This window comes from Carassius gibelio, chromosome A19 (genome assembly GCF_023724105.1).
Source record: "Carassius gibelio isolate Cgi1373 ecotype wild population from Czech Republic chromosome A19, carGib1.2-hapl.c, whole genome shotgun sequence".
Classification (NCBI taxonomy): Eukaryota; Metazoa; Chordata; class Actinopteri; order Cypriniformes; family Cyprinidae; genus Carassius; species Carassius gibelio.
Window position 1 is genome coordinate 1000077 of NC_068389.1, and position 27986 is coordinate 1028062.

Here is a 27986-nt window from a genome sequence, read left to right on the forward strand (position 1 = left end):
TTTTTTCACTTAGTATATAATAAATTTGGCAAAAAATAGAGTCAATGCCCGATCTCTGAATATAAGCAGGTTTGGGCCAGGTTAGTAATTGGATGAGAGACCGCCTAGGAATACCAGGTGCTTTAAGATTTTGGGGTTTCTTTCCTACTTTTATAATGTACTGGCGAGTAGATTGGCTGATCTTTAAATAGCCTTCTCTTTGCAGCAGTCTTCGCTTATGGCCATACCAGCCTGGCTATGCCCGATCTTGTCTGATCTCGGAAGCTAAGCAGGTGTAGCAGAAATTAGTCAAATCAGACAAATCAAAGAGTCTATCAGAGCTGTGTGCATTGAAACATGAGCTGAATTCCTCAGGAAGTCATAAATCAGTTCTAGTGCCACAAGAACCAAGCAAGATAACCAACCAACCAACTTGTTCACACAACAGCTTTCAACATTAACACCAATAGAACAATTATTGACAATTTTAATTCGAAGAAGAGATTGTCAAATTTATTGTTCGTGATTGGAATGCAACGCTGGACATCACATGTAAACCCAGGAGATCAAGTTAAATACTTGCATTGACTTCCCCCCCCAGCCAGTGAAACCAGACTGAAATTCCTAAGGGGGAAGGGCTTTAAACCTTTGTCTTCACAGAAAAGTCCTTTGCCAGAGAATGGCAAAGAAACCCTTTTTATACATTATATATGGACCAGAATGAACTCAAAAAAGACTTATGAATGAATCATTCCGTTGCTTAACTCCATATTAATTTATGTGTAACCCACACATTTGACTATCATGTATAATCACTTATTGATTATGTCTTTTGATAACTATAGGATACCTAGTCATGTCTAGTATTCAAATAATCACATTTTCTTGCTTGATATTGTCCTGACAATCATTTATTTGTAAAATATATCATAATCATGTTATAGGAATCATGTCCAAAATTAGACCCTGTGAGGCAAGAACCACATGCTTGGTAAGATAAACAAATGATTTATGATACCCACCCCAAGAACATATCTGATTGGTCAAGGCAACATTTGAGGGGTGGCCAACAAGGAAGTTTTAAATACTTTGGATCCCATGAAATTTTGCCTTTAGTTCTAGTCTAGCTGCTGCTATTAGCCATGTCGGCTTTTAGTTCCAGCCTTGCTCGTGCTATCAGTCATGCCTGCTCTTAGCTTTTAGCGTGTAGCTTTGCTACCTAGCTTTAGCTATAAGCATCTAGCCATGCGGTTAGTCGTCATTGTTCTTTGAGCGCGGTTCCAGCGTGCCTGCCTGCTGCTACTTATGCCACAATGAGAAGGAACACAACCTAGTCTCGTCAAACTTTATTTCTTTTCTTTTCCGTTTGAGAGTTTCGTGTTCTGAGTTAAGTTTTGTAACGTCGACCTCGTCTGCGCGTTTGAACTCCGACCAGCCACACAACTCCAGCTTCAGCCAACGCCCAAGCACGGGCTCCCCAAGACGTCACTTCAGCCAACTGAACTTCCAGCCAATCAGCGACACCGGGATACCCCTTTCAACTGGAGTCCCTTTCACAGCAAACGAAGGCAACGTATTCCCAGATATTTGTTGTGCTGGTGTATCTAATATAATTTTAACCCCATTGAGGAACTCAATGCGAGCGCTAATTACGTGATTGATGGTTGTTCATGTCTATGCAATTTAACGTATTGCTGTTAACTTGGGATTCCATATTTCCATTCTCTTAAACTCATCTTTCCCTAACTTTCGACCTTCCTGCAACTTGTGTGAATGTGTGTGTGCGTGCGTTTATATGTTAGATTAGTTTATATGTCTTAGATTTATCTAATAAAGCCTTATTCATATTGAAAAGAGAAGTATCTTGTGTTTTGTGCTTACAAGTTAATGTCTTAAACTGCCGATCTTGTTACTGTGCTAATTAATAGTGTTTTCACTATAGTTTGGATATTAGTATCCAGCGCAGATTTGATGTTAAACGGCTCGTTCACTGAACCGCAGGCGCGTCTCCGTGAACAGCCGTGAAACAGTGATTCTGTTCAAATTCCCTTTAAAATCTTAAATGATTCCCTTTGAGCTAAATTGACCTGTTTCCCTTACACAGGTTTGGGCCTGGTTAGTGCCTGGATGGGAGACCGCCTGGGAATACCAGGTACTGTAAGCTTTTTTGAAATTTTTCACTTAGTATATAATAATTTTGCCAAAAAATAGAGTCAATGCCCGATCTCTGAATATAAGCAGATTTGCGCCAGGTTAGTACATGGATGGGAGACTGCCTGGGAATATCAGGTGCTTTAAATTTTTGGATATTTTTCACGAATTATATAATAATCTTGCAAAAAAAAAAAAAAAAAAGAGTCAATGCCTGATCTCTGAATCTTAGCAGGTTTAGGTCTGGTTAGTACTTGGATGAGAGACCGCCAAGGAATACCAGGTGCTTTAAGCTTTTGGAATTTTTTCACTTAGTATATAATAAATTTGGCAAAAAATAGAGTCAGTGCCCGATCTCTGAATATAAGCAGGTTTGGGCCAGGTTAGTACATGGATGGGAGACTGCCTGGGAATACCAGGTGCTTTAAATTTTTGGATATTTTTCACAAATTATATAATAATCTTGCAAAAAAAAAAAATAAATAGAGTCAATGCCCGATCTCTGAATCTTAGCAGGTTTAGGTCTGGTTAGTACTTGGATGAGAGACCGCCTAGGAATACCAGGTGCTTTAAGCTTTTGGGGTTTCTTTCCTACTTTTATAATGTACTGGCGAGTAGATTGGCTGATCTTTAAATAGCCTTCTCTTTGCAGCAGTCTTCGCTTATGGCCATACCAGCCTGGCTATGCCCGATCTTGTCTGATCTCGTAAGCTAAGCAGGTTTGGGCCTGGTTAGTGCCTGGATGGGAGACCGCCTGGGAATGCCAGGTACTGTAAGCTTTTTTGAAATTTTTCACTTAGTATATAATAATTTTGCCAAAAAATAGAGTCAATGCCCGATCTCTGAATATACGCAGGTTTGCGCCAGGTTAGTACATGGATGGGAGACTGCCTGGGAATACCAGGTGCTTTAAATGTTTGGATATTTTTCACGAATTATATAAAAATCTTGCAAAAAAAAAAAAAAGAGTCAATGCCCGATCTCTGAATTTTAGCAGGTTTAGGTCTAGTTAGTACTTGGATGAGAGACCGCCAAGGAATACCAGGTGCTTTAAGCTTTTGAAATTTTTCACTTAGTATATAATAATTTTGCCAAAAAATAGAGTCAATGCCCGATCTCTGAATATAAGCAGGTTTAGGTCTGGTTAGTACTTGGATGAGAGACCGCCAAGGAATACCAGGTGCTTTAAGCTTTTGGAATTTTTTCACTTAGTATATAATAAATTTGGCAAAAAATAGAGTCAGTGCCCGATCTCTGAATATAAGCAGGTTTGGGCCAGGTTAGTACATGGATGGGAGACTGCCTGGGAATAGCAGGTGCTTTAAATTTTTGGATATTTTTCACAAATTATATAATAATCTTGCAAAAAAAAAAATAAATAGAGTCAATGCCCGATCTCTGAATCTTAGCAGGTTTAGGTCTGGTTAGTACTTGGATGAGAGACCGCCTAGGAATACCAGGTGCTTTAAGCTTTTGGGGTTTCTTTCCTACTTTTATAATGTACTGGCGAGTAGATTGGCTGATCTTTAAATAGCCTTCTCTTTGCAGCAGTCTTTGCTTATGGCCATACCAGCCTGGCTATGCCCGATCTTGTCTGATCTCGTAAGCTAAGCAGGTTTGGGCCTGGTTAGTGCCTGGATGGGAGACCGCCTGGGAATGCCAGGTACTGTAAGCTTTTTTGAAATTTTTCACTTAGTATATAATAATTTTGCCAAAAAATAGAGTCAATGCCCGATCTCTGAATCTTAGCAGGTTTAGGTCTGGTTAGTACTTGGATGAGAGACCGCCAAGGAATACCAGGTGCTTTAAGCTTTTGGAATTTTTTCACTTAGTATATAATAAATTTGGCAAAAAATAGAGTCAATGCCCGATCTCTGAATATAAGCAGGTTTGGGCCAGGTTAGTACATGGATGGGAGACTGCCTGGGAATACCAGGTGCTTTAAATTTTTGGATATTTTTCACGAATTATATAATAATCTTGCAAAAAAAAAAAAAAAGAAGAAGTCAATGCCCGATCTCTGAATATAAGCAGGTTTGGGCCAGGTTAGTACTTGGATGAGAGACCGCCTAGGAATAGCAGGTGCTTTAAGCTTTTGGGGTTTCTTTCCTACTTTTATAATGTACTGGCGAGTAGATTGGCTGATCTTTAAATAGCCTTCTCTTTGCAGCAGTCTTCGCTTATGGCCATACCAGCCTGGCTATGCCCGATCTTGTCTGATCTCGTAAGCTAAGCAGGTTTGGGCCTGGTTAGTGCCTGGATGGGAGACCGCCTGGGAATACCAGGTACTCTAAGATTTTTTGAAATTTTTCACTTAGTATATAATAATTTTGCCAAAAAATAGAGTCAATGCCCGATCTCTGAATATAAGCAGGTTTGCGCCAGGTTAGTACATGGATGGGAGACTGCCTGGGAATACCAGGTGCTTTAAATGTTTGGATATTTTTCATGAATTATATAATAATCTTGCAAAAAAAAAAAAAAAAAAAAAAAGAGTCAATGCCCGATCTCTGAATCTTAGCAGGTTTAGGTCTGGTTAGTACTTGGATGAGAGACCGCCAAGGAATACCAGGTGCTTTAAGCTTTTGGAATTTTTTCACTTAGTATATAATAAATTTGGCAAAAAATAGAGTCAATGCCCGATCTCTGAATATAAGCAGGTTTGGGCCAGGTTAGTAATTGGATGAGAGACCGCCTAGGAATACCAGGTGCTTTAAGATTTTGGGGTTTCTTTCCTACTTTTATAATGTACTGGCGAGTAGATTGGCTGATCTTTAAATAGCCTTCTCTTTGCAGCAGTCTTCGCTTATGGCCATACCAGCCTGGCTATGCCCGATCTTGTCTGATCTCGGAAGCTAAGCAGGTGTAGCAGAAATGAGTCAAATCAGACAAATCAAAGAGTCTATCAGAGCTGTGTGCATTGAAACATGAGCTGAATTCCTCAGGAAGTCATAAATCAGTTCTAGTGCCACAAGAACCAAGCAAGATAACCAACCAACCAACTTGTTCACACAACAGCTTTCAACATTAACACCAATAGAACAATTATTGACAATTTTAATTCGAAGAAGAGATTGTCAAATTTATTGTTCGTGATTGGAATGCAACGCTGGACATCACATGTAAACCCAGGAGATCAAGTTAAATACTTGCATTGACTTCCCCCCCCAGCCAGTGAAACCAGACTGAAATTCCTAAGGGGGAAGGGCTTTAAACCTTTGTCTTCACAGAAAAGTCCTTTGCCAGAGAATGGCAAAGAAACCCTTTTTATACATTATATATGGACCAGAATGAACTCAAAAAAGACTTATGAATGAATCATTCCGTTGCTTAACTCCATATTAATTTATGTGTAACCCACACATTTGACTATCATGTATAATCACTTATTGATTATGTCTTTTGATAACTATAGGATACCTAGTCATGTCTAGTATTCAAATAATCACATTTTCTTGCTTGATATTGTCCTGACAATCATTTATTTGTAAAATATATCATAATCATGTTATAGGAATCATGTCCAAAATTAGACCCTGTGAGGCAAGAACCACATGCTTGGTAAGATAAACAAATGATTTATGATACCCACCCCAAGAACATATCTGATTGGTCAAGGCAACATTTGAGGGGTGGCCAACAAGGAAGTTTTAAATACTTTGGATCCCATGAAATTTTGCCTTTAGTTCTAGTCTAGCTGCTGCTATTAGCCATGTCGGCTTTTAGTTCCAGCCTTGCTCGTGCTATCAGTCATGCCTGCTCTTAGCTTTTAGCGTGTAGCTTTGCTACCTAGCTTTAGCTATAAGCATCTAGCCATGCGGTTAGTCGTCATTGTTCTTTGAGCGCGGTTCCAGCGTGCCTGCCTGCTGCTACTTATGCCACAATGAGAAGGAACACAACCTAGTCTCGTCAAACTTTATTTCTTTTCTTTTCCGTTTGAGAGTTTCGTGTTCTGAGTTAAGTTTTGTAACGTCGACCTCGTCTGCGCGTTTGAACTCCGACCAGCCACACAACTCCAGCTTCAGCCAACGCCCAAGCACGGGCTCCCCAAGACGTCACTTCAGCCAACTGAACTTCCAGCCAATCAGCGACACCGGGATACCCCTTTCAACTGGAGTCCCTTTCACAGCAAACGAAGGCAACGTATTCCCAGATATTTGTTGTGCTGGTGTATCTAATATAATTTTAACCCCATTGAGGAACTCAATGCGAGCGCTAATTACGTGATTGATGGTTGTTCATGTCTATGCAATTTAACGTATTGCTGTTAACTTGGGATTCCATATTTCCATTCTCTTAAACTCATCTTTCCCTAACTTTCGACCTTCCTGCAACTTGTGTGAATGTGTGTGTGCGTGCGTTTATATGTTAGATTAGTTTATATGTCTTAGATTTATCTAATAAAGCCTTATTCATATTGAAAAGAGAAGTATCTTGTGTTTTGTGCTTACAAGTTAATGTCTTAAACTGCCGATCTTGTTACTGTGCTAATTAATAGTGTTTTCACTATAGTTTGGATATTAGTATCCAGCGCAGATTTGATGTTAAACGGCTCGTTCACTGAACCGCAGGCGCGTCTCCGTGAACAGCCGTGAAACAGTGATTCTGTTCAAATTCCCTTTAAAATCTTAAATGATTCCCTTTGAGCTAAATTGACCTGTTTCCCTTACACAGGTTTGGGCCTGGTTAGTGCCTGGATGGGAGACCGCCTGGGAATACCAGGTACTGTAAGCTTTTTTGAAATTTTTCACTTAGTATATAATAATTTTGCCAAAAAATAGAGTCAATGCCCGATCTCTGAATATAAGCAGATTTGCGCCAGGTTAGTACATGGATGGGAGACTGCCTGGGAATATCAGGTGCTTTAAATTTTTGGATATTTTTCACGAATTATATAATAATCTTGCAAAAAAAAAAAAAAAAAGAGTCAATGCCTGATCTCTGAATCTTAGCAGGTTTAGGTCTGGTTAGTACTTGGATGAGAGACCGCCAAGGAATACCAGGTGCTTTAAGCTTTTGGAATTTTTTCACTTAGTATATAATAAATTTGGCAAAAAATAGAGTCAGTGCCCGATCTCTGAATATAAGCAGGTTTGGGCCAGGTTAGTACATGGATGGGAGACTGCCTGGGAATACCAGGTGCTTTAAATTTTTGGATATTTTTCACAAATTATATAATAATCTTGCAAAAAAAAAAAATAAATAGAGTCAATGCCCGATCTCTGAATCTTAGCAGGTTTAGGTCTGGTTAGTACTTGGATGAGAGACCGCCTAGGAATACCAGGTGCTTTAAGCTTTTGGGGTTTCTTTCCTACTTTTATAATGTACTGGCGAGTAGATTGGCTGATCTTTAAATAGCCTTCTCTTTGCAGCAGTCTTCGCTTATGGCCATACCAGCCTGGCTATGCCCGATCTTGTCTGATCTCGTAAGCTAAGCAGGTTTGGGCCTGGTTAGTGCCTGGATGGGAGACCGCCTGGGAATGCCAGGTACTGTAAGCTTTTTTGAAATTTTTCACTTAGTATATAATAATTTTGCCAAAAAATAGAGTCAATGCCCGATCTCTGAATATACGCAGGTTTGCGCCAGGTTAGTACATGGATGGGAGACTGCCTGGGAATACCAGGTGCTTTAAATGTTTGGATATTTTTCATGAATTATATAAAAATCTTGCAAAAAAAAAAAAAAGAGTCAATGCCCGATCTCTGAATTTTAGCAGGTTTAGGTCTAGTTAGTACTTGGATGAGAGACCGCCAAGGAATACCAGGTGCTTTAAGCTTTTGAAATTTTTCACTTAGTATATAATAATTTTGCCAAAAAATAGAGTCAATGCCCGATCTCTGAATATAAGCAGGTTTAGGTCTGGTTAGTACTTGGATGAGAGACCGCCAAGGAATACCAGGTGCTTTAAGCTTTTGGAATTTTTTCACTTAGTATATAATAAATTTGGCAAAAAATAGAGTCAGTGCCCGATCTCTGAATATAAGCAGGTTTGGGCCAGGTTAGTACATGGATGGGAGACTGCCTGGGAATACCAGGTGCTTTAAATTTTTGGATATTTTTCACAAATTATATAATAATCTTGCAAAAAAAAAAATAAATAGAGTCAATGCCCGATCTCTGAATCTTAGCAGGTTTAGGTCTGGTTAGTACTTGGATGAGAGACCGCCTAGGAATACCAGGTGCTTTAAGCTTTTGGGGTTTCTTTCCTACTTTTATAATGTACTGGCGAGTAGATTGGCTGATCTTTAAATAGCCTTCTCTTTGCAGCAGTCTTTGCTTATGGCCATACCAGCCTGGCTATGCCCGATCTTGTCTGATCTCGTAAGCTAAGCAGGTTTGGGCCTGGTTAGTGCCTGGATGGGAGACCGCCTGGGAATGCCAGGTACTGTAAGCTTTTTTGAAATTTTTCACTTAGTATATAATAATTTTGCCAAAAAATAAAGTCAATGCCCGATCTCTGAATCTTAGCAGGTTTAGGTCTGGTTAGTACTTGGATGAGAGACCGCCAAGGAATACCAGGTGCTTTAAGCTTTTGGAATTTTTTCATTTAGTATATAATAAATTTGGCAAAAAATAGAGTCAATGCCCGATCTCTGAATATAAGCAGGTTTGGGCCAGGTTAGTACATGGATGGGAGACTGCCTGGGAATACCAGGTGCTTTAAATTTTTGGATATTTTTCACGAATTATATAATAATCTTGCAAAAAAAAAAAAAAAGAAGAAGTCAATGCCCGATCTCTGAATATAAGCAGGTTTGGGCCAGGTTAGTACTTGGATGAGAGACCGCCTAGGAATACCAGGTGCTTTAAGCTTTTGGGGTTTCTTTCCTACTTTTATAATGTACTGGCGAGTAGATTGGCTGATCTTTAAATAGCCTTCTCTTTGCAGCAGTCTTCGCTTATGGCCATACCAGCCTGGCTATGCCCGATCTTGTCTGATCTCGTAAGCTAAGCAGGTTTGGGCCTGGTTAGTGCCTGGATGGGAGACCGCCTGGGAATACCAGGTACTCTAAGCTTTTTTGAAATTTTTCACTTAGTATATAATAATTTTGCCAAAAAATAGAGTCAATGCCCGATCTCTGAATATAAGCAGGTTTGCGCCAGGTTAGTACATGGATGGGAGACTGCCTGGGAATACCAGGTGCTTTAAATGTTTGGATATTTTTCATGAATTATATAATAATCTTGCAAAAAAAAAAAAAAAAAAAAAAAGAGTCAATGCCCGATCTCTGAATCTTAGCAGGTTTAGGTCTGGTTAGTACTTGGATGAGAGACCGCCAAGGAATACCAGGTGCTTTAAGCTTTTGGAATTTTTTTACTTAGTATATAATAAATTTGGCAAAAAATAGAGTCAATGCCCGATCTCTGAATATAAGCAGGTTTGGGCCAGGTTAGTACATGGATGGGAGACTGCCTGGGAATACCAGGTGCTTTAAATTTTTGGATATTTTTCACGAATTATATAATAATCTGGCAAAAAAAAAAAAAAAAGAGTCAATGCCCGATCTCTGAATCTTAGCAGGTTTAGGTCTGGTTAGTACTTGGATGAGAGACCGCCAAGGAATACCAGGTGCTTTAAGCTTTTGGAATTTTTTCACTTAGTATATAATAAATTTGGCAAAAAATAGAGTCAGTGCCCGATCTCTGAATATAAGCAGGTTTGGGCCAGGTTAGTACATGGATGGGAGACTGCCTGGGAATACCAGGTGCTTTAAATTTTTGGATATTTTTCACAAATTATATAATAATCTTGCAAAAAAAAAAAAATAGAGTCAATGCCCGATCTCTGAATCTTAGCAGGTTTAGGTCTTGTTAGTACTTGGATGAGAGACCGCCTAGGAATACCAGGTGCTTTAAGCTTTTGGGGTTTCTTTCCTACTCTTATAATGTACTGGCGAGTAGATTGGCTGATCTTTAAATAGCCTTCTCTTTGCAGCAGTCTTCGCTTATGGCCATACCAGCCTGGCTATGCCCGATCTTGTCTGATCTCGTAAGCTAAGCAGGTTTGGGCCTGGTTAGTGCCTGGATGGGAGACCGCCTGGGAATACCAGGTACTCTAAGTTTTTAGAAATTTTTCACTTAGTATATAATAATTTTGCCAAAAAATAGAGTCAATGCCCGATCTCTGAATATGAGCAGGTTTGCGCCAGGTTAGTACATGGATGGGAGACTGCCTGGGAATACCAGGTGCTTTAAATGTTTGGATATTTTTCACGAATTATATAAAAATCTTGCAAAAAAAAAAAAAAGAGTCAATGCCCGATCTCTGAATTTTAGCAGGTTTAGGTCTAGTTAGTACTTGGATGAGAGACCGCCAAGGAATACCAGGTGCTTTAAGCTTTTGAAATTTTTCACTTAGTATATAATAATTTTGCCAAAAAATAGAGTCAATGCCCGATCTCTGAATATAAGCAGGTTTGCGCCAGGTTAGTACATGGATGGGAGACTGCCTGGGAATACCAGGTGCTTTAAATGTTTGGATATTTTTCACGAATTATATAATAATCTTGCAAAAAAAAAAAAAAAAAAAAAAGAGTCAATGCCCGATCTCTGAATCTTAGCAGGTTTAGGTCTGGTTAGTACTTGGATGAGAGACCGCCAAGGAATACCAGGTGCTTTAAGCTTTTGGAATTTTTTCACTTAGTATATAATAAATTTGGCAAAAAATAGAGTCAATGCCCGATCTCTGAATATAAGCAGGTTTGGGCCAGGTTAGTAATTGGATGAGAGACCGCCTAGGAAAAGCAGGTGCTTTAAGCTTTTGGGGTTTCTTTCCTACTTTTATAATGTACTGGCGAGTAGATTGGCTGATCTTTAAATAGCCTTCTCTTTGCAGCAGTCTTCGCTTATGGCCATACCAGCCTGGCTATGCCCGATCTTGTCTGATCTCGGAAGCTAAGCAGGTTTGGGCCTGGTTAGTGCCTGGATGGGAGACCGCCTGGGAATACCAGGTACTGTAAGCTTTTTTGAAATTTTTCACTTAGTATATAATAATTTTGCCAAAAAATAGAGTCAATGCCCGATCTCTGAATATAAGCAGGTTTGCGCCAGGTTAGTACATGGATGGGAGACTGCCTGGGAATATCAGGTGCTTTAAATTTTTGGATATTTTTCACGAATTATATAATAATCTTGCAAAAAAAAAAAAAGAGTCAATGCCCGATCTCTGAATCTTAGCAGGTTTAGGTCTGGTTAGTACTTGGATGAGAGACCGCCAAGGAATACCAGGTGCTTTAAGCTTTTGGAATTTTTTCACTTAGTATATAATAAATTTGGCAAAAAATAGAGTCAATGCCCGATCTCTGAATATAAGCAGGTTTGGGCCAGGTTAGTACATGGATGGGAGACTGCCTGGGAATACCAGGTGCTTTAAGCTTTTGGAATTTTTTCACTTAGTATATAATAAATTTGGCAAAAAATAGAGTCAATGCCCGATCTCTGAATATAAGCAGGTTTGGGCCAGGTTAGTAATTGGATGAGAGACCGCCTAGGAATAGCAGGTGCTTTAAGCTTTTGGGGTTTCTTTCCTACTTTTATAATGTACTGGCGAGTAGATTGGCTGATCTTTAAATAGCCTTCTCTTTGCAGCAGTCTTCGCTTATGGCCATACCAGCCTGGCTATGCCCGATCTTGTCTGATCTCGTAAGCTAAGCAGGTTTGGGCCTGGTTAGTGCCTGGATGGGAGACCGCCTGGGAATACCAGGTACTCTAAGCTTTTTTGAAATTTTTCACTTAGTATATAATAATTTTGCCAAAAAATAGAGTCAATGCCCGATCTCTGAATATAAGCAGGTTTGCGCCAGGTTAGTACATGGATGGGAGACTGCCTGGGAATACCAGGTGCTTTAAATTTTTGGATATTTTTCACGAATTATATAATAATCTTGCAAAAAAAAAAAAAAAAAGAGTCAATGCCCGATCTCTGAATCTTAGCAGGTTTAGGTCTGGTTAGTACTTGGATGAGAGACCGCCAAGGAATACCAGGTGCTTTAAGCTTTTGGAATTTTTTCACTTAGTATATAATAAATTTGGCAAAAAATAGAGTCAGTGCCCGATCTCTGAATATAAGCAGGTTTGGGCCAGGTTAGTACATGGATGGGAGACTGCCTGGGAATACCAGGTGCTTTAAATTTTTGGATATTTTTCACAAATTATATAATAATCTTGCAAAAAAAAAAATAAATAGAGTCAATGCCCGATCTCTGAATCTTAGCAGGTTTAGGTCTGGTTAGTACTTGGATGAGAGACCGCCTAGGAATACCAGGTGCTTTAAGCTTTTGGGGTTTCTTTCCTACTTTTATAATGTACTGGCGAGTAGATTGGCTGATCTTTAAATAGCCTTCTCTTTGCAGCAGTCTTTGCTTATGGCCATACCAGCCTGGCTATGCCCGATCTTGTCTGATCTCGTAAGCTAAGCAGGTTTGGGCCTGGTTAGTGCCTGGATGGGAGACCGCCTGGGAATGCCAGGTACTGTAAGCTTTTTTGAAATTTTTCACTTAGTATATAATAATTTTGCCAAAAAATAGAGTCAATGCCCGATCTCTGAATCTTAGCAGGTTTAGGTCTGGTTAGTACTTGGATGAGAGACCGCCAAGGAATACCAGGTGCTTTAAGCTTTTGGAATTTTTTCACTTAGTATATAATAAATTTGGCAAAAAATAGAGTCAATGCCCGATCTCTGAATATAAGCAGGTTTGGGCCAGGTTAGTACATGGATGGGAGACTGCCTGGGAATACCAGGTGCTTTAAATTTTTGGATATTTTTCACGAATTATATAATAATCTTGCAAAAAAAAAAAAAAAGAAGAAGTCAATGCCCGATCTCTGAATATAAGCAGGTTTGGGCCAGGTTAGTACTTGGATGAGAGACCGCCTAGGAATACCAGGTGCTTTAAGCTTTTGGGGTTTCTTTCCTACTTTTATAATGTACTGGCGAGTAGATTGGCTGATCTTTAAATAGCCTTCTCTTTGCAGCAGTCTTCGCTTATGGCCATACCAGCCTGGCTATGCCCGATCTTGTCTGATCTCGTAAGCTAAGCAGGTTTGGGCCTGGTTAGTGCCTGGATGGGAGACCGCCTGGGAATACCAGGTACTCTAAGCTTTTTTGAAATTTTTCACTTAGTATATAATAATTTTGCCAAAAAATAGAGTCAATGCCCGATCTCTGAATATAAGCAGGTTTGCGCCAGGTTAGTACATGGATGGGAGACTGCCTGGGAATATCAGGTGCTTTAAATTTTTGGATATTTTTCACGAATTATATAATAATCTTGCAAAAAAAAAAAAAGAGTCAATGCCCGATCTCTGAATCTTAGCAGGTTTAGGTCTGGTTAGTACTTGGATGAGAGACCGCCAAGGAATACCAGGTGCTTTAAGCTTTTGGAATTTTTTCACTTAGTATATAATAAATTTGGCAAAAAATAGAGTCAATGCCCGATCTCTGAATATAAGCAGGTTTGGGCCAGGTTAGTACATGGATGGGAGATTGCCTGGGAATACCAGGTGCTTTAAGCTTTTGGAATTTTTTCACTTAGTATATAATAAATTTGGCAAAAAATAGAGTCAATGCCCGATCTCTGAATATAAGCAGGTTTGGGCCAGGTTAGTAATTGGATGAGAGACCGCCTAGGAATAGCAGGTGCTTTAAGCTTTTGGGGTTTCTTTCCTACTTTTATAATGTACTGGCGAGTAGATTGGCTGATCTTTAAATAGCCTTCTCTTTGCAGCAGTCTTCGCTTATGGCCATACCAGCCTGGCTATGCCCGATCTTGTCTGATCTCGTAAGCTAAGCAGGTTTGGGCCTGGTTAGTGCCTGGATGGGAGACCGCCTGGGAATACCAGGTACTCTAAGCTTTTTTGAAATTTTTCACTTAGTATATAATAATTTTGCCAAAAAATAGAGTCAATGCCCGATCTCTGAATATAAGCAGGTTTGCGCCAGGTTAGTACATGGATGGGAGACTGCCTGGGAATACCAGGTGCTTTAAATTTTTGGATATTTTTCACGAATTATATAATAATCTTGCAAAAAAAAAAAAAAAAAAGAGTCAATGCCCGATCTCTGAATCTTAGCAGGTTTAGGTCTGGTTAGTACTTGGATGAGAGACCGCCAAGGAATACCAGGTGCTTTAAGCTTTTGGAATTTTTTCACTTAGTATATAATAAATTTGGCAAAAAATAGAGTCAGTGCCCGATCTCTGAATATAAGCAGGTTTGGGCCAGGTTAGTACATGGATGGGAGACTGCCTGGGAATACCAGGTGCTTTAAATTTTTGGATATTTTTCACAAATTATATAATAATCTTGCAAAAAAAAAAATAAATAGAGTCAATGCCCGATCTCTGAATCTTAGCAGGTTTAGGTCTGGTTAGTACTTGGATGAGAGACCGCCTAGGAATACCAGGTGCTTTAAGCTTTTGGGGTTTCTTTCCTACTTTTATAATGTACTGGCGAGTAGATTGGCTGATCTTTAAATAGCCTTCTCTTTGCAGCAGTCTTTGCTTATGGCCATACCAGCCTGGCTATGCCCGATCTTGTCTGATCTCGTAAGCTAAGCAGGTTTGGGCCTGGTTAGTGCCTGGATGGGAGACCGCCTGGGAATGCCAGGTACTGTAAGCTTTTTTGAAATTTTTCACTTAGTATATAATAATTTTGCCAAAAAATAGAGTCAATGCCCGATCTCTGAATCTTAGCAGGTTTAGGTCTGGTTAGTACTTGGATGAGAGACCGCCAAGGAATACCAGGTGCTTTAAGCTTTTGGAATTTTTTCACTTAGTATATAATAAATTTGGCAAAAAATAGAGTCAATGCCCGATCTCTGAATATAAGCAGGTTTGGGCCAGGTTAGTACATGGATGGGAGACTGCCTGGGAATACCAGGTGCTTTAAATTTTTGGATATTTTTCACGAATTATATAATAATCTTGCAAAAAAAAAAAAAAAGAAGAAGTCAATGCCCGATCTCTGAATATAAGCAGGTTTGGGCCAGGTTAGTACTTGGATGAGAGACCGCCTAGGAATACCAGGTGCTTTAAGCTTTTGGGGTTTCTTTCCTACTTTTATAATGTACTGGCGAGTAGATTGGCTGATCTTTAAATAGCCTTCTCTTTGCAGCAGTCTTCGCTTATGGCCATACCAGCCTGGCTATGCCCGATCTTGTCTGATCTCGTAAGCTAAGCAGGTTTGGGCCTGGTTAGTGCCTGGATGGGAGACCGCCTGGGAATACCAGGTACTCTAAGCTTTTTTGAAATTTTTCACTTAGTATATAATAATTTTGCCAAAAAATAGAGTCAATGCCCGATCTCTGAATATAAGCAGGTTTGCGCCAGGTTAGTACATGGATGGGAGACTGCCTGGGAATACCAGGTGCTTTAAATGTTTGGATATTTTTCATGAATTATATAATAATCTTGCAAAAAAAAAAAAAAAAAAAAAAAAGAGTCAATGCCCGATCTCTGAATCTTAGCAGGTTTAGGTCTGGTTAGTACTTGGATGAGAGACCGCCAAGGAATACCAGGTGCTTTAAGCTTTTGGAATTTTTTTACTTAGTATATAATAAATTTGGCAAAAAATAGAGTCAATGCCCGATCTCTGAATATAAGCAGGTTTGGGCCAGGTTAGTACATGGATGGGAGACTGCCTGGGAATACCAGGTGCTTTAAATTTTTGGATATTTTTCACGAATTATATAATAATCTGGCAAAAAAAAAAAAAAAGAGTCAATGCCCGATCTCTGAATCTTAGCAGGTTTAGGTCTGGTTAGTACTTGGATGAGAGACCGCCAAGGAATACCAGGTGCTTTAAGCTTTTGGAATTTTTTCACTTAGTATATAATAAATTTGGCAAAAAATAGAGTCAGTGCCCGATCTCTGAATATAAGCAGGTTTGGGCCAGGTTAGTACATGGATGGGAGACTGCCTGGGAATACCAGGTGCTTTAAATTTTTGGATATTTTTCACAAATTATATAATAATCTTGCAAAAAAAAAAAAATAGAGTCAATGCCCGATCTCTGAATCTTAGCAGGTTTAGGTCTTGTTAGTACTTGGATGAGAGACCGCCTAGGAATACCAGGTGCTTTAAGCTTTTGGGGTTTCTTTCCTACTCTTATAATGTACTGGCGAGTAGATTGGCTGATCTTTAAATAGCCTTCTCTTTGCAGCAGTCTTCGCTTATGGCCATACCAGCCTGGCTATGCCCGATCTTGTCTGATCTCGTAAGCTAAGCAGGTTTGGGCCTGGTTAGTGCCTGGATGGGAGACCGCCTGGGAATACCAGGTACTCTAAGTTTTTAGAAATTTTTCACTTAGTATATAATAATTTTGCCAAAAAATAGAGTCAATGCCCGATCTCTGAATATGAGCAGGTTTGCGCCAGGTTAGTACATGGATGGGAGACTGCCTGGGAATACCAGGTGCTTTAAATGTTTGGATATTTTTCACGAATTATATAATAATCTTGCAAAAAAAAAAAAAAAAAAAAAAGAGTCAATGCCCGATCTCTGAATCTTAGCAGGTTTGGGTCTGGTTAGTACTTGGATGAGAGACCGCCAAGGAATACCAGGTGCTTTAAGCTTTTGGAATTTTTTCACTTAGTATATAATAAATTTGGCAAAAAATAGAGTCAATGCCCGATCTCTGAATATAAGCAGGTTTGGGCCAGGTTAGTAATTGGATGAGAGACCGCCTAGGAATACCAGGTGCTTTAAGATTTTGGGGTTTCTTTCCTACTTTTATAATGTACTGGCGAGTAGATTGGCTGATCTTTAAATAGCCTTCTCTTTGCAGCAGTCTTCGCTTATGGCCATACCAGCCTGGCTATGCCCGATCTTGTCTGATCTCGGAAGCTAAGCAGGTGTAGCAGAAATGAGTCAAATCAGACAAATCAAAGAGTCTATCAGAGCTGTGTGCATTGAAACATGAGCTGAATTCCTCAGGAAGTCATAAATCAGTTCTAGTGCCACAAGAACCAAGCAAGATAACCAACCAACCAACTTGTTCACACAACAGCTTTCAACATTAACACCAATAGAACAATTATTGACAATTTTAATTCGAAGAAGAGATTGTCAAATTTATTGTTCGTGATTGGAATGCAACGCTGGACATCACATGTAAACCCAGGAGATCAAGTTAAATACTTGCATTGACTTCCCCCCCCAGCCAGTGAAACCAGACTGAAATTCCTAAGGGGGAAGGGCTTTAAACCTTTGTCTTCACAGAAAAGTCCTTTGCCAGAGAATGGCAAAGAAACCCTTTTTATACATTATATATGGACCAGAATGAACTCAAAAAAGACTTATGAATGAATCATTCCGTTGCTTAACTCCATATTAATTTATGTGTAACCCACACATTTGACTATCATGTATAATCACTTATTGATTATGTCTTTTGATAACTATAGGATACCTAGTCATGTCTAGTATTCAAATAATCACATTTTCTTGCTTGATATTGTCCTGACAATCATTTATTTGTAAAATATATCATAATCATGTTATAGGAATCATGTCCAAAATTAGACCCTGTGAGGCAAGAACCACATGCTTGGTAAGATAAACAAATGATTTATGATACCCACCCCAAGAACATATCTGATTGGTCAAGGCAACATTTGAGGGGTGGCCAACAAGGAAGTTTTAAATACTTTGGATCCCATGAAATTTTGCCTTTAGTTCTAGTCTAGCTGCTGCTATTAGCCATGTCGGCTTTTAGTTCCAGCCTTGCTCGTGCTATCAGTCATGCCTGCTCTTAGCTTTTAGCGTGTAGCTTTGCTACCTAGCTTTAGCTATAAGCATCTAGCCATGCGGTTAGTCGTCATTGTTCTTTGAGCGCGGTTCCAGCGTGCCTGCCTGCTGCTACTTATGCCACAATGAGAAGGAACACAACCTAGTCTCGTCAAACTTTATTTCTTTTCTTTTCCGTTTGAGAGTTTCGTGTTCTGAGTTAAGTTTTGTAACGTCGACCTCGTCTGCGCGTTTGAACTCCGACCAGCCACACAACTCCAGCTTCAGCCAACGCCCAAGCACGGGCTCCCCAAGACGTCACTTCAGCCAACTGAACTTCCAGCCAATCAGCGACACCGGGATACCCCTTTCAACTGGAGTCCCTTTCACAGCAAACGAAGGCAACGTATTCCCAGATATTTGTTGTGCTGGTGTATCTAATATAATTTTAACCCCATTGAGGAACTCAATGCGAGCGCTAATTACGTGATTGATGGTTGTTCATGTCTATGCAATTTAACGTATTGCTGTTAACTTGGGATTCCATATTTCCATTCTCTTAAACTCATCTTTCCCTAACTTTCGACCTTCCTGCAACTTGTGTGAATGTGTGTGTGCGTGCGTTTATATGTTAGATTAGTTTATATGTCTTAGATTTATCTAATAAAGCCTTATTCATATTGAAAAGAGAAGTATCTTGTGTTTTGTGCTTACAAGTTAATGTCTTAAACTGCCGATCTTGTTACTGTGCTAATTAATAGTGTTTTCACTATAGTTTGGATATTAGTATCCAGCGCAGATTTGATGTTAAACGGCTCGTTCACTGAACCGCAGGCGCGTCTCCGTGAACAGCCGTGAAACAGTGATTCTGTTCAAATTCCCTTTAAAATCTTAAATGATTCCCTTTGAGCTAAATTGACCTGTTTCCCTTACACAGGTTTGGGCCTGGTTAGTGCCTGGATGGGAGACCGCCTGGGAATACCAGGTACTGTAAGCTTTTTTGAAATTTTTCACTTAGTATATAATAATTTTGCCAAAAAATAGAGTCAATGCCCGATCTCTGAATATAAGCAGATTTGCGCCAGGTTAGTACATGGATGGGAGACTGCCTGGGAATATCAGGTGCTTTAAATTTTTGGATATTTTTCACGAATTATATAATAATCTTGCAAAAAAAAAAAAAAAAAAGAGTCAATGCCTGATCTCTGAATCTTAGCAGGTTTAGGTCTGGTTAGTACTTGGATGAGAGACCGCCAAGGAATACCAGGTGCTTTAAGCTTTTGGAATTTTTTCACTTAGTATATAATAAATTTGGCAAAAAATAGAGTCAGTGCCCGATCTCTGAATATAAGCAGGTTTGGGCCAGGTTAGTACATGGATGGGAGACTGCCTGGGAATACCAGGTGCTTTAAATTTTTGGATATTTTTCACAAATTATATAATAATCTTGCAAAAAAAAAAAATAAATAGAGTCAATGCCCGATCTCTGAATCTTAGCAGGTTTAGGTCTGGTTAGTACTTGGATGAGAGACCGCCTAGGAATACCAGGTGCTTTAAGCTTTTGGGGTTTCTTTCCTACTTTTATAATGTACTGGCGAGTAGATTGGCTGATCTTTAAATAGCCTTCTCTTTGCAGCAGTCTTCGCTTATGGCCATACCAGCCTGGCTATGCCCGATCTTGTCTGATCTCGTAAGCTAAGCAGGTTTGGGCCTGGTTAGTGCCTGGATGGGAGACCGCCTGGGAATGCCAGGTACTGTAAGCTTTTTTGAAATTTTTCACTTAGTATATAATAATTTTGCCAAAAAATAGAGTCAATGCCCGATCTCTGAATATACGCAGGTTTGCGCCAGGTTAGTACATGGATGGGAGACTGCCTGGGAATACCAGGTGCTTTAAATGTTTGGATATTTTTCACGAATTATATAAAAATCTTGCAAAAAAAAAAAAAAAGAGTCAATGCCCGATCTCTGAATTTTAGCAGGTTTAGGTCTAGTTAGTACTTGGATGAGAGACCGCCAAGGAATACCAGGTGCTTTAAGCTTTTGAAATTTTTCACTTAGTATATAATAATTTTGCCAAAAAATAGAGTCAATGCCCGATCTCTGAATATAAGCAGGTTTGCGCCAGGTTAGTACATGGATGGGAGACTGCCTGGGAATACCAGGTGCTTTAAATGTTTGGATATTTTTCACGAATTATATAATAATCTTGCAAAAAAAAAAAAAAAAAAGAGTCAATGCCCGATCTCTGAATCTTAGCAGGTTTAGGTCTGGTTAGTACTTGGATGAGAGACCGCCAAGGAATACCAGGTGCTTTAAGCTTTTGGAATTTTTTCACTTAGTATATAATAAATTTGGCAAAAAATAGAGTCAATGCCCGATCTCTGAATATAAGCAGGTTTGGGCCAGGTTAGTAATTGGATGAGAGACCGCCTAGGAATAGCAGGTGCTTTAAGCTTTTGGGGTTTCTTTCCTACTTTTATAATGTACTGGCGAGTAGATTGGCTGATCTTTAAATAGCCTTCTCTTTGCAGCAGTCTTCGCTTATGGCCATACCAGCCTGGCTATGCCCGATCTTGTCTGATCTCGGAAGCTAAGCAGGTTTGGGCCTGGTTAGTGCCTGGATGGGAGACCGCCTGGGAATACCAGGTACTGTAAGCTTTTTTGAAATTTTTCACTTAGTATATAATAATTTTGCCAAAAAATAGAGTCAATGCCCGATCTCTGAATATAAGCAGGTTTGCGCCAGGTTAGTACATGGATGGGAGACTGCCTGGGAATATCAGGTGCTTTAAATTTTTGGATATTTTTCACGAATTATATAATAATCTTGCAAAAAAAAAAAAAGAGTCAATGCCCGATCTCTGAATCTTAGCAAGTTTAGGTCTGGTTAGTACTTGGATGAGAGACCGCCAAGGAATACCAGGTGCTTTAAGCTTTTGGAATTTTTTCACTTAGTATATAATAAATTTGGCAAAAAATAGAGTCAATGCCCGATCTCTGAATATAAGCAGGTTTGGGCCAGGTTAGTACATGGATGGGAGACTGCCTGGGAATACCAGGTGCTTTAAATTTTTGGATATTTTTCACGAATTATATAATAATCTGGCAAAAAAAAAAAAAAAGAAGAAGTCAATGCCCGATCTCTGAATCTTAGCAGGTTAAGGTCTGGTTAGTACTTGAATGATAGACCGCCAAGGAATACCAGGTGCTTTAAGCTTTTGGAATTTTTTCACTTAGTATATAATAAATTTGGCAAAAAATAGAGTCAATGCCCGATCTCTGAATCTTAGCAGGTTTAGGTCTGGTTAGTACTTGGATGAGAGACCGCCAAGGAATACCAGGTGCTTTAAGCTTTTGGAATTTTTTCACTTAGTATATAATAAATTTGGCAAAAAATAGAGTCAATGCCCGATCTCTGAATATAAGCAGGTTTGGGCCAGGTTAGTAATTGGATGAGAGACCGCCTAGGAATAGCAGGTGCTTTAAGCTTTTGGGGTTTCTTTCCTACTTTTATAATGTACTGGCGAGTAGATTGGCTGATCTTTAAATAGCCTTCTCTTTGCAGCAGTCTTCGCTTATGGCCATACCAGCCTGGCTATGCCCGATCTTGTCTGATCTCGGAAGCTAAGCAGGTTTGGGCCTGGTTAGTGCCTGGATGGGAGACCGCCTGGGAATACCAAGGTACTGTAAGCTTTTTTGAAATTTTTCACTTAGTATATAATAATTTTGCCAAAAAATAGAGTCAATGCCCGATCTCTGAATATAAGCAGGTTTGCGCCAGGTTAGTACATGGATGGGAGACTGCCTGGGAATATCAGGTGCTTTAAATTTTTGGATATTTTTCACGAATTATATAATAATCTTGCAAAAAAAAAAAAAGAGTCAATGCCCGATCTCTGAATCTTAGCAGGTTTAGGTCTGGTTAGTACTTGGATGAGAGACCGCCAAGGAATACCAGGTGCTTTAAGCTTTTGGAATTTTTTCACTTAGTATATAATAAATTTGGCAAAAAATAGAGTCAATGCCCGATCTCTGAATATAAGCAGGTTTGGGCCAGGTTAGTACATGGATGGGAGACTGCCTGGGAATACCAGGTGCTTTAAATTTTTGGATATTTTTCACGAATTATATAATAATCTTGCAAAAAAAAAAAAAAAGAAGAAGTCAATGCCCGATCTCTGAATCTTAGCAGGTTTAGGTCTGGTTAGTACTTGGATGAGAGACCGCCAAGGAATACCAGGTGCTTTAAGCTTTTGGAATTTTTTCACTTAGTATATAATAAATTTGGCAAAAAATAGAGTCAATGCCCGATCTCTGAATATAAGCAGGTTTGGGCCAGGTTAGTAATTGGATGAGAGACCGCCTAGGAATAGCAGGTGCTTTAAGCTTTTGGGGTTTCTTTCCTACTTTTATAATGTACTGGCGAGTAGATTGGCTGATCTTTAAATAGCCTTCTCTTTGCAGCAGTCTTCGCTTATGGCCATACCAGCCTGGCTATGCCCGATCTTGTCTGATCTCGTAAGCTAAGCAGGTTTGGGCCTGGTTAGTGCCTGGATGGGAGACCGCCTGGGAATACCAGGTACTCTAAGCTTTTTTGAAATTTTTCACTTAGTATATAATAATTTTGCCAAAAAATAGAGCCAATGCCCGATCTCTGAATATAAGCAGGTTTGCGCCAGGTTAGTACATGGATGGGAGACTGCCTGGGAATACCAGGTGCTTTAAATGTTTGGATATTTTTCACGAATTATATAATAATCTTGCAACAAAATAAAAAAGAGTCAATGCCCGATCTCTGAATCTTAGTAGGTTTAGGTCTGGTTAGTACTTGGATGAGAGACCGCCAAAGGAATACCAGGTGCTTTAAGCTTTTGGAATTTTTTCACTTAGTATATAATAATTTTGCCAAAAAATAGAGTCAATGCCCGATCTCTGAATATACGCAGGTTTGCGCCAGGTTAGTACATGGATGGGAGACTGCCTGGGAATACCAGGTGCTTTAAATGTTTGGATATTTTTCACGAATTATATAAAAATCTTGCAAAAAAAAAAAAAAGAGTCAATGCCCGATCTCTGAATTTTAGCAGGTTTAGGTCTAGTTAGTACTTGGATGAGAGACCGCCAAGGAATACCAGGTGCTTTAAGCTTTTGAAATTTTTCACTTAGTATATAATAATTTTGCCAAAAAATAGAGTCAATGCCCGATCTCTGAATATAAGCAGGTTTGCGCCAGGTTAGTACATGGATGGGAGACTGCCTGGGAATACCAGGTGCTTTAAATGTTTGGATATTTTTCACGAATTATATAATAATCTTGCAAAAAAAAAAAAAAAAAAAAGAGTCAATGCCCGATCTCTGAATCTTAGCAGGTTTAGGTCTGGTTAGTACTTGGATGAGAGACCGCCAAGGAATACCAGGTGCTTTAAGCTTTTGGAATTTTTTCACTTAGTATATAATAAATTTGGCAAAAAATAGAGTCAATGCCCGATCTCTGAATATAAGCAGGTTTGGGCCAGGTTAGTAATTGGATGAGAGACCGCCTAGGAATAGCAGGTGCTTTAAGCTTTTGGGGTTTCTTTCCTACTTTTATAATGTACTGGCGAGTAGATTGGCTGATCTTTAAATAGCCTTCTCTTTGCAGCAGTCTTCGCTTATGGCCATACCAGCCTGGCTATGCCCGATCTTGTCTGATCTCGGAAGCTAAGCAGGTTTGGGCCTGGTTAGTGCCTGGATGGGAGACCGCCTGGGAATACCAGGTACTGTAAGCTTTTTTGAAATTTTTCACTTAGTATATAATAATTTTGCCAAAAAATAGAGTCAATGCCCGATCTCTGAATATAAGCAGGTTTGCGCCAGGTTAGTACATGGATGGGAGACTGCCTGGGAATATCAGGTGCTTTACATTTTTGGATATTTTTCACGAATTATATAATAATCTTGCAAAAAAAAAAAAAGAGTCAATGCCCGATCTCTGAATCTTAGCAAGTTTAGGTCTGGTTAGTACTTGGATGAGAGACCGCCAAGGAATACCAGGTGCTTTAAGCTTTTGGAATTTTTTCACTTAGTATATAATAAATTTGGCAAAAAATAGAGTCAATGCCCGATCTCTGAATATAAGCAGGTTTGGGCCAGGTTAGTACATGGATGGGAGACTGCCTGGGAATACCAGGTGCTTTAAATTTTTGGATATTTTTCACGAATTATATAATAATCTGGCAAAAAAAAAAAAAAAAAGAAGAAGTCAATGCCCGATCTCTGAATCTTAGCAGGTTAAGGTCTGGTTAGTACTTGAATGATAGACCGCCAAGGAATACCAGGTGCTTTAAGCTTTTGGAATTTTTTCACTTAGTATATAATAAATTTGGCAAAAAATAGAGTCAATGCCCGATCTCTGAATCTTAGCAGGTTTAGGTCTGGTTAGTACTTGGATGAGAGACCGCCAAGGAATACCAGGTGCTTTAAGCTTTTGGAATTTTTTCACTTAGTATATAATAAATTTGGCAAAAAATAGAGTCAATGCCCGATCTCTGAATATAAGCAGGTTTGGGCCAGGTTAGTAATTGGATGAGAGACCGCCTAGGAATAGCAGGTGCTTTAAGCTTTTGGGGTTTCTTTCCTACTTTTATAATGTACTGGCGAGTAGATTGGCTGATCTTTAAATAGCCTTCTCTTTGCAGCAGTCTTCGCTTATGGCCATACCAGCCTGGCTATGCCCGATCTTGTCTGATCTCGGAAGCTAAGCAGGTTTGGGCCTGGTTAGTGCCTGGATGGGAGACCGCCTGGGAATACCAAGGTACTGTAAGCTTTTTTGAAATTTTTCACTTAGTATATAATAATTTTGCCAAAAAATAGAGCCAATGCCCGATCTCTGAATATAAGCAGGTTTGCGCCAGGTTAGTACATGGATGGGAGACTGCCTGGGAATACCAGGTGCTTTAAATGTTTGGATATTTTTCACGAATTATATAATAATCTTGCAACAAAATAAAAAAGAGTCAATGCCCGATCTCTGAATCTTAGTAGGTTTAGGTCTGGTTAGTACTTGGATGAGAGACCGCCAAAGGAATACCAGGTGCTTTAAGCTTTTGGAATTTTTTCACTTAGTATATAATAATTTTGCCAAAAAATAGAGTCAATGCCCGATCTCTGAATATACGCAGGTTTGCGCCAGGTTAGTACATGGATGGGAGACTGCCTGGGAATACCAGGTGCTTTAAATGTTTGGATATTTTTCACGAATTATATAAAAATCTTGCAAAAAAAAAAAAAAGAGTCAATGCCCGATCTCTGAATTTTAGCAGGTTTAGGTCTAGTTAGTACTTGGATGAGAGACCGCCAAGGAATACCAGGTGCTTTAAGCTTTTGAAATTTTTCACTTAGTATATAATAATTTTGCCAAAAAATAGAGTCAATGCCCGATCTCTGAATATAAGCAGGTTTGCGCCAGGTTAGTACATGGATGGGAGACTGCCTGGGAATACCAGGTGCTTTAAATGTTTGGATATTTTTCACGAATTATATAATAATCTTGCAAAAAAAAAAAAAAAAAAAAGAGTCAATGCCCGATCTCTGAATCTTAGCAGGTTTAGGTCTGGTTAGTACTTGGATGAGAGACCGCCAAGGAATACCAGGTGCTTTAAGCTTTTGGAATTTTTTCACTTAGTATATAATAAATTTGGCAAAAAATAGAGTCAATGCCCGATCTCTGAATATAAGCAGGTTTGGGCCAGGTTAGTAATTGGATGAGAGACCGCCTAGGAATAGCAGGTGCTTTAAGCTTTTGGGGTTTCTTTCCTACTTTTATAATGTACTGGCGAGTAGATTGGCTGATCTTTAAATAGCCTTCTCTTTGCAGCAGTCTTCGCTTATGGCCATACCAGCCTGGCTATGCCCGATCTTGTCTGATCTCGGAAGCTAAGCAGGTTTGGGCCTGGTTAGTGCCTGGATGGGAGACCGCCTGGGAATACCAGGTACTGTAAGCTTTTTTGAAATTTTTCACTTAGTATATAATAATTTTGCCAAAAAATAGAGTCAATGCCCGATCTCTGAATATAAGCAGGTTTGCGCCAGGTTAGTACATGGATGGGAGACTGCCTGGGAATATCAGGTGCTTTACATTTTTGGATATTTTTCACGAATTATATAATAATCTTGCAAAAAAAAAAAAAGAGTCAATGCCCGATCTCTGAATCTTAGCAAGTTTAGGTCTGGTTAGTACTTGGATGAGAGACCGCCAAGGAATACCAGGTGCTTTAAGCTTTTGGAATTTTTTCACTTAGTATATAATAAATTTGGCAAAAAATAGAGTCAATGCCCGATCTCTGAATATAAGCAGGTTTGGGCCAGGTTAGTACATGGATGGGAGACTGCCTGGGAATACCAGGTGCTTTAAATTTTTGGATATTTTTCACGAATTATATAATAATCTGGCAAAAAAAAAAAAAAAAAGAAGAAGTCAATGCCCGATCTCTGAATCTTAGCAGGTTAAGGTCTGGTTAGTACTTGAATGATAGACCGCCAAGGAATACCAGGTGCTTTAAGCTTTTGGAATTTTTTCACTTAGTATATAATAAATTTGGCAAAAAATAGAGTCAATGCCCGATCTCTGAATCTTAGCAGGTTTAGGTCTGGTTAGTACTTGGATGAGAGACCGCCAAGGAATACCAGGTGCTTTAAGCTTTTGGAATTTTTTCACTTAGTATATAATAAATTTGGCAAAAAATAGAGTCAATGCCCGATCTCTGAATATAAGCAGGTTTGGGCCAGGTTAGTAATTGGATGAGAGACCGCCTAGGAATAGCAGGTGCTTTAAGCTTTTGGGGTTTCTTTCCTACTTTTATAATGTACTGGCGAGTAGATTGGCTGATCTTTAAATAGCCTTCTCTTTGCAGCAGTCTTCGCTTATGGCCATACCAGCCTGGCTATGCCCGATCTTGTCTGATCTCGGAAGCTAAGCAGGTTTGGGCCTGGTTAGTGCCTGGATGGGAGACCGCCTGGGAATACCAAGGTACTGTAAGCTTTTTTGAAATTTTTCACTTAGTATATAATAATTTTGCCAAAAAATAGAGTCAATGCCCGATCTCTGAATATAAGCAGGTTTGCGCCAGGTTAGTACATGGATGGGAGACTGCCTGGGAATATCAGGTGCTTTAAATTTTTGGATATTTTTCACGAATTATATAATAATCTTGCAAAAAAAAAAAAAAAAAAAAAGAGTCAATGCCCGATCTCTGAATCTTAGCAGGTTTAGGTCTGGTTAGTACTTGGATGAGAGACCGCCAAGGAATACCAGGTGCTTTAAGCTTTTGGAATTTTTTCACTTAGTATATAATAAATTTGGCAAAAAATAGAGTCAATGCCCGATCTCTGAATATAAGCAGGTTTGGGCCAGGTTAGTAATTGGATGAGAGACCGCCTAGGAATAGCAGGTGCTTTAAGCTTTTGGGGTTTCTTTCCTACTTTTATAATGTACTGGCGAGTAGATTGGCTGATCTTTAAATAGCCTTCTCTTTGCAGCAGTCTTCGCTTATGGCCATACCAGCCTGGCTATGCCCGATCTTGTCTGATCTCGGAAGCTAAGCAGGTTTGGGCCTGGTTAGTGCCTGGATGGGAGACCGCCTGGGAATACCAGGTACTGTAAGCTTTTTTGAAATTTTTCACTTAGTATATAATAATTTTGCCAAAAAATAGAGTCAATGCCCGATCTCTGAATATAAGCAGGTTTGCGCCAGGTTAGTACATGGATGGGAGACTGCCTGGGAATATCAGGTGCTTTACATTTTTGGATATTTTTCACGAATTATATAATAATCTTGCAAAAAAAAAAAAAGAGTCAATGCCCGATCTCTGAATCTTAGCAAGTTTAGGTCTGGTTAGTACTTGGATAAGAGACCGCCAAGGAATACCAGGTGCTTTAAGCTTTTGGAATTTTTTCACTTAGTATATAATAAATTTGGCAAAAAATAGAGTCAATGCCCGATCTCTGAATATAAGCAGGTTTGGGCCAGGTTAGTACATGGATGGGAGACTGCCTGGGAATACCAGGTGCTTTAAATTTTTGGATATTTTTCACGAATTATATAATAATCTGGCAAAAAAAAAAAAAAAAAGAAGAAGTCAATGCCCGA

The 27986-nt window shown here is 39.3% G+C and overlaps 5 non-coding genes and 19 pseudogenes across 5 annotated transcripts; all 24 read left to right on the forward strand.

Moving 5' to 3' along the window:
- The first annotated feature begins 2790 nt into the window (after positions 1 to 2790).
- LOC127936158 (uncharacterized) lies at positions 2791 to 2909 on the forward strand (annotated as a pseudogene).
- A 777-nt stretch (positions 2910 to 3686) lies between these two features.
- On the forward strand, positions 3687 to 3805 carry LOC127936159 (uncharacterized; annotated as a pseudogene).
- A 503-nt stretch (positions 3806 to 4308) lies between these two features.
- On the forward strand, positions 4309 to 4427 carry LOC127937223 (uncharacterized; annotated as a pseudogene).
- A 3083-nt stretch (positions 4428 to 7510) lies between these two features.
- LOC127936160 (uncharacterized) lies at positions 7511 to 7629 on the forward strand (annotated as a pseudogene).
- Positions 7630 to 8406: 777 nt separating this feature from the next.
- LOC127936161 (uncharacterized) lies at positions 8407 to 8525 on the forward strand (annotated as a pseudogene).
- Positions 8526 to 9028: 503 nt separating this feature from the next.
- On the forward strand, positions 9029 to 9147 carry LOC127936462 (uncharacterized; annotated as a pseudogene).
- A 928-nt stretch (positions 9148 to 10075) lies between these two features.
- On the forward strand, positions 10076 to 10194 carry LOC127936981 (uncharacterized; annotated as a pseudogene).
- Positions 10195 to 10975: 781 nt separating this feature from the next.
- Positions 10976 to 11094, forward strand: LOC127937618 (5S ribosomal RNA). The gene has a single exon (XR_008148405.1). It is a non-coding gene; the product is annotated as a 5S ribosomal RNA (ribosomal RNA).
- A 633-nt stretch (positions 11095 to 11727) lies between these two features.
- Positions 11728 to 11846, forward strand: LOC127936463 (uncharacterized; annotated as a pseudogene).
- Positions 11847 to 12491: 645 nt separating this feature from the next.
- On the forward strand, positions 12492 to 12610 carry LOC127936162 (uncharacterized; annotated as a pseudogene).
- Positions 12611 to 13113: 503 nt separating this feature from the next.
- LOC127936465 (uncharacterized) lies at positions 13114 to 13232 on the forward strand (annotated as a pseudogene).
- A 633-nt stretch (positions 13233 to 13865) lies between these two features.
- Positions 13866 to 13984, forward strand: LOC127936466 (uncharacterized; annotated as a pseudogene).
- Positions 13985 to 14630: 646 nt separating this feature from the next.
- LOC127936164 (uncharacterized) lies at positions 14631 to 14749 on the forward strand (annotated as a pseudogene).
- A 503-nt stretch (positions 14750 to 15252) lies between these two features.
- On the forward strand, positions 15253 to 15371 carry LOC127936467 (uncharacterized; annotated as a pseudogene).
- Positions 15372 to 16299: 928 nt separating this feature from the next.
- On the forward strand, positions 16300 to 16418 carry LOC127936982 (uncharacterized; annotated as a pseudogene).
- Positions 16419 to 19500: 3082 nt separating this feature from the next.
- Positions 19501 to 19619, forward strand: LOC127936165 (uncharacterized; annotated as a pseudogene).
- Positions 19620 to 20398: 779 nt separating this feature from the next.
- Positions 20399 to 20517, forward strand: LOC127937619 (5S ribosomal RNA). Its single transcript, XR_008148406.1, has one exon. It is a non-coding gene; the product is annotated as a 5S ribosomal RNA (ribosomal RNA).
- Positions 20518 to 21432: 915 nt separating this feature from the next.
- LOC127935958 (uncharacterized) lies at positions 21433 to 21552 on the forward strand (annotated as a pseudogene).
- Positions 21553 to 22331: 779 nt separating this feature from the next.
- Positions 22332 to 22450, forward strand: LOC127936468 (uncharacterized; annotated as a pseudogene).
- A 1058-nt stretch (positions 22451 to 23508) lies between these two features.
- Positions 23509 to 23627, forward strand: LOC127937620 (5S ribosomal RNA). Its single transcript, XR_008148407.1, has one exon. It is a non-coding gene; the product is annotated as a 5S ribosomal RNA (ribosomal RNA).
- Positions 23628 to 24544: 917 nt separating this feature from the next.
- LOC127935959 (uncharacterized) lies at positions 24545 to 24664 on the forward strand (annotated as a pseudogene).
- Positions 24665 to 25722: 1058 nt separating this feature from the next.
- On the forward strand, positions 25723 to 25841 carry LOC127937621 (5S ribosomal RNA). The gene has a single exon (XR_008148408.1). It is a non-coding gene; the product is annotated as a 5S ribosomal RNA (ribosomal RNA).
- Positions 25842 to 26758: 917 nt separating this feature from the next.
- Positions 26759 to 26878, forward strand: LOC127935960 (uncharacterized; annotated as a pseudogene).
- Positions 26879 to 27383: 505 nt separating this feature from the next.
- Positions 27384 to 27502, forward strand: LOC127937622 (5S ribosomal RNA). Its single transcript, XR_008148409.1, has one exon. It is a non-coding gene; the product is annotated as a 5S ribosomal RNA (ribosomal RNA).
- The last annotated feature ends 484 nt before the right edge of the window (positions 27503 to 27986 follow it).